This window comes from Thermobia domestica, chromosome 12 (assembly GCF_964235325.1).
Source record: "Thermobia domestica chromosome 12, izTheDome1.hap1.1, whole genome shotgun sequence".
NCBI lineage: Eukaryota > Metazoa > Arthropoda > Insecta > Zygentoma > Lepismatidae > Thermobia > Thermobia domestica.
Window position 1 is genome coordinate 100,865,292 of NC_137465.1, and position 11,015 is coordinate 100,876,306.

Consider the following 11,015-nt stretch of genomic DNA (forward strand, 5'->3'; position numbering starts at 1 on the left):
ACCTTATTCTATTTTTAACCTTAACTTATTTATTACCCAAATTTGTCCTTACCTCTATATACTAGCGATTAACTAGTATTGGTCAAACCTGACAAAATGTTCACCAGAAAAAGAAAAATCGGTTATTATTTCTGCTTGTTTGGTGGAACTGAAGGATTATTTTCTTTAGTCTGATTCCTTGTAGTCACTGTCGATTTTTGTGGACCCTGTGAAGTCCGGCCGAAGGTGTTTGGCCTTCCTCCATTTACTTTAGGGTTCCATTTATTCTGTATATCACGGGTGTTTGTTTGCTCTTGTGGGCGGACTGCAGGGGCTTTGTCAGTAAGGGGTGTCCCTGAAATATGAGTTTTAGCCCAACATTGAGCACGCAAGTGCTTCGGTCGTCCACATCTATAGCACTTCAAGGGGCCTCGAGTTGGAGCCTTTTCGACCGAAACAGATTGCAATTTTGAGAATTTGGGTTTTGGGGGTTGAATCTTCCTGGCTATCTGGGTCTTTACTTCTTTTTGTTGTGGCTTAGTGGTGGATGGCAAAGAGATTTGTTCTCGACGCAACTGCGAGCGTACTCGAGCTTTTTCATACCGTTCAAGAGCCAGTTTTACCTCTTCCGGGGTGTCACACCCTTTTTCAATGACATAACTAAGGGCATCAGCCGGTAAACCTCGCAATAAATGCTGGAATTTATCCTCGTCACTCATATGCGGAGAAACACGTTGGCATAGCTTCATCATGGCATAGTAATATTGCGAGTATGTTTCGGTCGGTTTCTTCATTCTATTATGAAGGCTAGCATAACTGTCGGACAATTGATCAGTGTTTCCAAAAGCAGCGCGCAACTTCTGTTCTGCGTCTTCAAATTTAGTTAGGGCTTGTAGTTCATCACAATTTATTTCATAAAAATCGCGTGCAGGACCGTACAAGTAAGCAACAAGGTACTTTATGCAATCAGTATCATTCCATTTATATAACTTCGCGGCCAATTTGAAGGTTTGAAGGAAGTCCTCCAAGGACTCTCCCGGGGTTCCGCCATAGTTATCAATTTTGATGCTAGGAACCTTAGGTGATACAGCCGTAGTATTTGCCGTAGCCATCCTGAAATTATTTCCCCTATATATATATTTTCTAAAGCGTCAAGCAGATAAGCAGTATTTATGAGGGTTTCAGTATAACTTACTTGACCTTATACACTTTACCAGATCGTTTTGGTGTTCAACCAGAAGGTTTGTCTGTTGAAAGAGTAATAACATTTGTAAATTATCATCTTCCAATTACCTTGTTCTTGGGTTTATTGTTGAACCCTTTAGTACTACTGATTAGTACTATCATTACTACCAATAGTATTTATAATTTTACGAGATCCCAATACCACTGGTTAGCGAATTCTTTACACTGTGCTTAACCTATGTTTAACCACCGTAAGGTTTTTACTTATATAATTTGGTTCTGGGTGTAACTTCTTCATGTTTCTGAAGTAAGGAGCTCCTTTTATGGGGAGTATTTTCTAATGGGTGAGGGTGACACATTATAAGCATATGCACACAGGCGGACATATTCCGCCCACTTAGTAGGCTGCTTAGCCGTGTACTTAGTTAGGAAATTTGCAATGACAGAGTTGAATTGCTCACACAGCCCGTTCGTTGACGGTTTAAATGCTGCGGTTCGAACATGTTTAATGTCAAATAAGTCATTCAATTCGGCCATTATCGTTGATAAAAAATTACTTCCTCTATCCGTCAGTACCTCTTTAGGAGGGCCAAAACGCGTGATTAACTCGTCCAACATGGCCCTAGCCACTGTCGGGGCTTTAATATTTCGTAGCGGTACTAATATTGCGAAATGGCTGAGATATTCTATCATAACTAAGATATAGCTGTAGCCTGCGCTACTATGTAGCGGGCCAAAAATATCTAAGCTCCAGCGGGAAAACAATTCCTCTTTTACCGGTAAAGGGTGAAGGAAACCTTGTTTCTTTTCTCTAGGGATGTTCACCCTCTGACATTCGTCACAAGAGCGTACGTATTCCTTAACTATTTTCCCCATGTTGGGAAAATAGTAACGTTCATTCACTTTAGAATAAGTGCGAGAAAATCCCGTATGGCCTCCGCACAGCGGAGACGAATGGGCCTCTTGTAATATGTCGGGAATAGCCTTTTCCGGTATCACTAGTTTCTTATCTTTGTTCATGACTCGATATAACACATCGTCAACTACGACATAGGGTTTTAGAGCACGATCAGTGGGGTTATCTTTCTTCTTCTGTATTAGTTCTCTAATTTTATCGTCCTCTTTTTGCATTGTTTTGATATCTATTTTGGGACATAACACTAGGTTGCACACGTCTGCACAATCTTCTTCTTGACCAAATTTGGAGGGTAACTCATCCTTTAGCGGACATCTTGACAAAAAATCGGCGGTCACGTTATTGCGGCCCCTGATGTGTTCGATTGTGAATTGATAGGGTTGTAAACGAATTGCCCAACGCATAAAACGAGAATTTAGCATCTTATTGTTTCTTAGGTAACATATACCGTGAGCATCAGTCCGCACAATAAAGGGACGGTCAGCCAATAGGAAGTGGAAATGCAAAATTGTCTTAGTAACTCCTAGCGCTTCAAGCTCAACCGTGGAGTAGTTGAGCTCCGCTGGGGACAAAGATTTTGAAAAATAGGCTATTGGGTGTTCTTTGTTATCTTCTTTAATTTGTGCAACGTATCCGCCTATTCCGTCTCGACAGGCATCCGAATAGACTATGGCGTCCTGATTCGGGTCAAAGTGGGCAAGGACCGGAGCAGATATAAGACAAGATTTCAAAGTATCCCATGCTTGTTTCTCTGTTTCTCCAAACTCGAATTTGGCATTCTTTTTAGTCAATGAAATGAGTGGTTTGGCAATAGTAGAAAACCCTTGGACAAAAGCTCTGTAGAATGAACAAAGTCCAATAAAACTACGTATTTCTTTGACTGTAGTAGGGTATGGTACCTTTGCTATAGCTTCCGTTTTTGCGGGATCTACACAAATTCCTCGTCTACCGACGATGTGACCAAGCACAGAGGCTTCTTCGTAACCAAAGTAACATTTCTTAGGGTTGAGTTTTAGGTTGGCCTCCCGGAGTCGAGATAAAATAATTCTCGTTCTTTCTATTAAATCTGAGAAAGAAGGACTAGGACAAACCAAATCGTCTAAATAACAAATTACATACTTCCACATAATGTCACCAAAGATAACGTTCATCATATTTTGAAAAAGAGCCGGGGCCGTGCTTAGTCCGAATGGTAGTCTCAAAAATTCGAATTTTCCACGGCTGCAGATGAATGCAGTCTTCTCTATATCACACGGACGGATTAATAATTGGTTATAACCATTTTGCAAATCGAGCGTATTTATGTATTTGGTACCATTCAGAAATGCTAATATATCATCTATACGCGGCACTGGCGTATAATTGGGCCTTAATATTAAGTTCAGTTTTCTGAAGTCGACACATATACGCGGGGAGCCATCTTTTTTAGTTACTATCACAATTGGTGCAGAATATGGGCTTTGACTTTCTCGGATAATATTGCTATCTAACATTCTCTGAATCTCTGCCGCGACTATCTCTCTCTGTTTTGGTGTTTCTCTATAGGGTGGATGAGAAACAGGTATATCTGTAATGACCTCTAAGGGGCACATAAATTTATCGGTAGCCGCAGTCAGACGAGACTTGTCCCAGGCTACAACGTCCCTAAATTCCATCAATAAGTCCAGTAATTGATTTCTTTCTTCTGGGTTTAAGTTTGGGCCAATATTTAGTGCTTGAGCTAATTCTTCCTTTGTTTGGGGGACTTTCTGGGGTTGTTCAGGGACTTCCACGTCATCTGTTTCATCTTTGTTAGTAAGGTGTATGATCTGATTAACGGCCTGTACGTTATCCTCCGTTTCGTCAGTTAAGGACTCGGCCTGGGGTACAAGTTTCCCTAGATAAAGGTTTTTAGACAAAGATCTGGTTCGATCTGAACTATTGAAAATAGTCAGAGTAATATTTCCATTGTCAGTAAAAACTGGACCTCTCGGGATCAAACAGGAGTGCCAATATCGAATTCCTTTGGACGGTAAGAATTCCCAAATATGCACGTTCCCGGTCGGTGCGGTAATTTCTATGTCATATGAAGCCTTGGACGGCACGCGGACATTTGTCGGAAGATGTACTTTGTAGGTAGTGTACGGATAGATATCAAAAAGTTCGTCGCCTAACCCCAAGGGGTTTGGCACGACCTTTTTCGGACTATGATCCTGGGCAGAACTCTCTAGGTCAGGGAGAGTTGCTGGATTATTTTCACTTCCTTGCGTTATCAATTGTTTTTCTAATGACTCTAACTGACCACTGTCTGATTTTTCCTCTACAGGCTCACGAGGCGCCTGGGAGGCCAGGGGTGGCTTTACAGAGTGTTGGTTCTTTGTGTTATATCTTGTCGCATAAGACGCATTCTCTTCCTTTCTCAGTATAATCTCTGTATCCGAACTATCTGTGGAACTAACTGCAGAAGTTCCACTAGGGCCTGGCTGAGGGTCAAAGTTGGATAGGTTCTTTTCCTCTGTCTCTAAGTCAGGCGAATTGGTAAGTTCCAGCTCAGGAGCACTGGAAGTCACCTTGCTTTTCTTAGTTCGTTTACGTTTTGCATTCCTACGTCTATTGACTTTCCCATTCGTTTTATTCGTAGGCTCCGAGGGAAATTTTGTAGTTTCCCTGGAACACACGAATACGCGGGACGCAATTTCTTCAGTATGAAGTTTTTGTCTCTTATCGGGTACGCTAACAACAGGATTTATGTGATTTCCGGTGACCAATTCTGGAGACGGATCCTTTCTCTTATATGAGAGGTTCCGTTTCCTATAAATTGGTTTGTTTCCATGAGGGGGGACAGAGTAAGCCGTTTGTCCAGCATTACCGTGCTGTCTTGATTGGGAATCATTAAACGATCTTTTTCCTACTGATGGTGGGTATCGTTTAACATGTTTTAAATCTAAGGTATGAATCACACCATGACGATTTCCATATGTACTTTTTGGGACTGTGAACCATAGGTCTTCAACATGATTCCCGTCTTTATCTGCTAATTCCATGTATTTGGAATGAATGGTGGTGACATACTTGTGCAGAAAATCTATCCCCAAAATAACGTCATAGGCGCAAAACTGTGGGTCAACTATAGCTACGTCTAGGAATCTTCGTTTGGTTGTTTTCAAGTGATCCTTAAAGCAACACGCTATTCTCACCACAGGAATGTAATCTGTGGGCTGAGCACCGACGCCGCGAAGTTTCACATAACCCTTCAGTCTTTCAGTTAGTGGAAATTTTGGAGGTAAGAGGGTTTTCGAAGCTATCGAAATTTCAGAGCCAGAATCTATAAGAGCTTGCGCCCAGCGGTCTCCTATTTTTATCTTGACTGTACAAAGCTGCGCCTGCCCATGGCCAAGGCCATAGGTATTTTGGTGAGTGTTCCTATACGTTTTGTAACCCGGTTCTGCTACTACTTCATCTGTGTAACAAGAACTAATCTGTACAAATTCTGGTTGGTGTTGTTCTTTAATGCTAGACCAATCCAAGCGGTCATTTTCCCATATTATGTCATAACCATTCCTTTGACTAACTAATCTTTGCGCTGTGTGAAATTTTCTAAGATATAGTAAGCACTGTTCGAGATCATCGCAATCATCCACTTCAAGCATCAGCTTATTTAGGATGTCTGGCAACAAACTCATTCTAAGTTTACTCATCAATTCACTTTCATTAACCCAACCTCGCAAAAATTTCAAATCCTTTATTAACTTATAAATGAATGCTAAAGTGCTTTCATTGGGTTGTTGTTTTCTTGTATCAACTTCATATTCTAATCTTGCAGTATACTCAATACTAGGAAAAGCCTTTTTAAGTTTTTCCTTCATCTCGCTATAGTTTAAAGGTAAAATGTTTGCTAGGTCTACTAAATAGAAGGAGAAAGCTTCCCCTTTCAGACAATAAGGAAGGTAATTTCCTATCTCTAGGGTTGACCATTCATATATGCTAGCCACTAATTCATATTCTTGCAGGAAAAGCTCCACACACTCATGTCTATTACCAGAGAAGGAGGGAATTTCAACATTTGGATAAATCTTAAAGGCTTGTGGTTTAGCATCAATAGTAGAATTTTGATTGTCACCCTCGGGAGGAGGGTTGCTAACTTTGCCTGTTACTCCTGTATCCGTAAATTTAGGTTTCTCAAAACTATATGGTATAGATGGCTCGGTAACCGGACTAGTTTTAATTTCTTGCTCAGATTTTAAATTTATGTGAGGCTTATCCTCAGGATCTACTTTTAAAAAGGGCGAAAAATTTGATTTTTGCTTATCAGAGGTCTTATTTTCACTGGATGAATGTGCAACGGGCTCATCTTTCCGATCTAAGGACCTGTCTAAAGAAACCGAGGTGTTGAAATTTTCAGAGACGGACCTATAGTCGGTATTAGTTACGCTTCTATTTTCTAACTCGGAGGTTTGTTCTGAACTAAATTCTGAGGTATAAGATCTATCTTGTTCGCTAAATGCTGATTTTTCTGTCTTTTCCCCTTCGCTAAACTCTAATTTCTCCATGGGGGCCATGGGTGTAAATACACTACTAGGTGGCGAAATGAACACTATCTGTAAGGGATTTAACTTTTCCTCTTGTTGGTACTTTTTCATTTCTTTAGTCGCAGGTGATTCACTAGGTTCATTATAGGAGCTAAATTTAGAACTAGTACTAGCTGAAGGTTGTAAACCACTATTCTTAACAGTATCAGTTAGTTTGTTAGACTCTCTTTGGGTTGGAGAGGTTGAGGGATCGTCTCTATTTTCTACTTCATCTAAACAAATTACAGACGCACCAAATTCCGCGTAATCAAAGATTTTGCCAACGTTTTCGTTTATTCTACTCTCAGACCAGGAATCGCTATTTTCTTTTTCTTCTTTCTCAATTTGCTTCTGGTGGTCGGAGCAAACTGAGGGAAAAGCATCACCACTTTTCGTCTCTTCGCCTAACCTCCTCTCAACTGGAGCAGGGGCGACGGGGTCATTTCTCTGGTCAGCGTCCTCTTTGGGAGGGTCTTGGTTCGTTGATCGGGGAGTAGAGACCGTGGGAGGATCCCAATGGTCATATCGGAGTTCTTCTTCGGAGTTCCACAAAGATTTTGACTCAGCCTCCAGGGATGACGCAGGAGAAGACTCCGGGTTGTCGTCTTGTAATTTCGCTATTTCTTCGTTTTGTAATTTCTCTAGTTCGTAACCTAACCAATCGTCTTTCAACGATTCGCCCCCATCTGAATCTGCACTACTAATATCTCCGTTTGACCACCTAACTTTACTAACTACACTGAGTACGTTATCTATACTGTCCAAATATTGCAGTTTCTCTTGGAGAGTAAGGTTATCTTCAAACATGACAGGATTGGTTTGGGTAGCTGTTGTCCGAAGAACCTTAAGTTCACGGTCTGTATCAATTCGGATCATTTTAGGAAACTTTTATTCGGTCTGAACACTAACATCTTTCTTTTGAAAATCGTCAGTCTGTATTTCCATATCAAAATTTCCAACTACATTTTCCTCAGGTAATAAATCTTCAAAGGGGACTGAGGGGTCCGCTTGAAATAAAATACCTAATTTCTCTTCTTCGTCACCTTGGCGACGAACAACTGTGACCTGTACTTTCTTGTTCCGAAGTTGTTTAGTTAAAGGTCGAATTAAGTTTCCTACTGCTGGGGACAGTTCTGGTTGTAATGAATGCTTAATCTGATCTATTAACGCTTTATCGTTAGATTGTGTCAGAGAACGCGATTCATTCTCATTATTTTCGTCAGGGTTCTCAATTTTTGTTTCCCTAGGTTCGGTTCCTATATTTGCATAAATTGGCTCTTTATTCGTGGAAGCCTTGGGTTCGTGACCAATATTTTCATAAATTGGCTCTTTACTCGCTGAAATTCGTGATTCAGTATCTAGATTAGCATACATGGTTCTAGGACCGATCTCGGCATAAACCGTTTCATCACTACCACCAGCATAAAAAGATTGAAAGGTGGGTCTTTGCATTTCTAACGGCGTTCTAGGATCTGACAGTTCGTATTTTATGGGGAAATATAGCGCTACTGGGCTATCCGGTCCTTTAGATACACCAATATCTTTATTTTCTGAACTTAACACTAAGTCACTTAATCTATTTTCCTTATCAGCTAACTTATTATTATCTAAGGGACTTTGGTTCGAGGGGACATCAGGTATTACACCTGCTGTTGTTTCTATCTCAATTGTTGCCTGAGGCCATTCCTGACCTGCAGTTATTAGTTCGGCTATCTCTAGTTCATCTTTTAAATTTACATCATTCACTAGAGTTTTCGGATCTACCCCAGGTGGGGTCTCGTCCGTATCTGAATTTACATATATCGTCCTAGGAGCTGGCATTGGTTTTTCACTTGAACCAGCACTTTGTATTTCTATCTCATTTCTAGTCGGAATAGGGCTAGACGCGGCCAGCGGCGTTAGATCGCAGCCACTCGCTGGTGCGTCTGGGGTTTGCGGACTAGCGGTCGTTGGTTCACGATATCTTGGCTGACTCCACGTATCCAAGTATCTCGGTAATGGATTCTTTTTCCAACGGCCAAATTCAGGAGGAGAATGCCCATGTACTTTTATTTTATTGCACTCAATACAATAGTAATTATTCCACCGATCTAAAATATAACGGTGCTTGCCCGTGGGCGTCTTAGGACAATGGGATTGCCCTAAATCTAATAGCTTGTCTTTTAGTTTCTGCGCGAAACTCATTTTTGATAATAAATCTGTTTTTCTTTCAAGTCAGTGGCCTCTTAAACCAGGGCAGTGGGTAATCAACCTATTTCCTCTGATATGGTAAAAATTTAATCACTGATAGCTACTTCCCTCGGAAATGCTACGTCAAAATTTCTTACGTAGTTTGCGACTTATTATTATTTCAATATCTTTATTTAACTTCCTTTGAACTTGAAATACTCAACTTCCCTTTCTTTATAAATTTTGCTTTACTTTTTTAGAACGGGAAACGGAAAGTGACTAGACAGCTGTTTTTAACAGATAATACCTATTTGTTCACTTATGAGAAGTTTTACTTTTTACTTCTATTCTTTAACTTTTTTTTTTTAAACTTCATTTTTTTTTTAACTACAAAACCTTTTGCTTTTAAATTCACAAGGGGGACTTCGATCATCCAACCATTGGTTCATGCACTTGCATTTTAATTTCAGGTATTGCATTTGCATAAAGGTGAGTTTTAGGCAGTTATTCCCAGGCAGCCGTCGGGCTTGCACCCCTAGTACAGAGGGGCCCTGCTGGACCTGGAGAATAAGATACCTGTGACCCCCAAGCTTTGCATGGGAAAGGATTTTAGACACTTATCGCCAGACAGACTAGTCGAACTTTCATCCCGTAATACGGGCGGTTCTGCTGTCTTAGAGATAAACTGCCTGTGATCCTCCCCAAATAAGTGGTAAAGGTATTAGCCACTTATCGCCGGACAAACTAGTCGAACTTTCATCCCGTAAAACGGGAGGCTCTGTTGACCAGGGATAAACTGACTGTGACCCTACCAAAGCGAGCAGAAGCATAAGCAGACTTAAAGTTTTGCAAGTACATGAGACAAGAGCTGAATTCTGTATTAACACTCGCGTCCCGATTTCCATTTCCCTTACTACACAAGAAACGTCGTGAGGTGAACTGAGTCTTGCTCTGCGGAACCTAGCAACTATTCCGCTGACTTATAACAACTTAAAGCGAGAGAAGTTGAGAATAAAAAATTTTCGTCGCCACTTCACTACATGTGAAATGCACTGTTTAGAGCGGCAAAAAAAAAAATTATATTTGTATATCAGAGTCAAAGGCTGAACGCCGCCCAGGCTAAGCACGCCACTGAACTTTACTGACTCTACATGTTACTGATACACCACTTGACTAGTCAAAAGAAAACTTTCGCGTACACGTTTCACTTTTATCTATTGAAAGCTCTTCGGTAAAAAAAAATCACTCCCGATTTGCTAAAATCGCGTTTTAGGACAACTGAGATAGTAGGTTCCCCTATAAAGTGAATGAGCACCAGAGATTTGTTTAGTGATTCAAGAACACACAGCTGGTTACCCGGCGAACACCGAACACCATAAAATGTTATATATGATGTTTTTTTGTTGTTCTGTTTTTGTTCTGAGATTGGCGTAGCAATTATGTACACTTTCTTTTGTGAAATCGTAATTGAGATCACTTCTTCACTCTCCACCCAGTATTACAAAGTTGGTTCGGAGTCCAACTCCCTTTTAGCCTCGGTTTCGAAAACGTCGTCGGCTTACTGGTTCGAAGATGATGAGAAAATGCACTAAAGTGGTAGAGCTTGGTACTAGAAATCGAAACCCAGGTAACACTTGAAGACTGTGAGTTGAATCTAACTAGGTGGGATAGCTTGACTGAATCAAAGAGACCATTTCACTTTACTTTTTATTAAAAAAAAAATAAAATAAGAATACAGATGAATTTAACAAAATCGGTTACTTGGAGTTACAACTTGGAAGTTTTTCTACATTATTCAAGTGGGAGCACAACCCCATAATACTCAATGTGTGCTAGAAGGTTTTTATGCTAAACCGCGAGTTATCGAAAATAGTAAAGTGTGAACTTTGTACATCGCAACTTGCATTGGCCCGAAAGGAAGAAATGTTAAGTCTCGAAGAGGGAATGTGGTCTCAGATTGATGGGACTTGAAAATAAAACTCATATTGATCACTAAACAATCTCAAAGTGCTCTTCCCGTGTGGAGGGGGAACTTAGAAAAAATTAGCACATACCTGATTTTTCTGACGACCGTCCCTAACCAGAGCGAAGTTCACTGTTAGCCGTCCGTCCGTAGAATCAACCGGTGCGGCAGACAAGCCTCGTTTATAAAGGCGCTTCGTCCCACGCATTTCTGCCTTTTCTGACGTAGCTCGAAGGCGACGTCACGAGCCTCATCG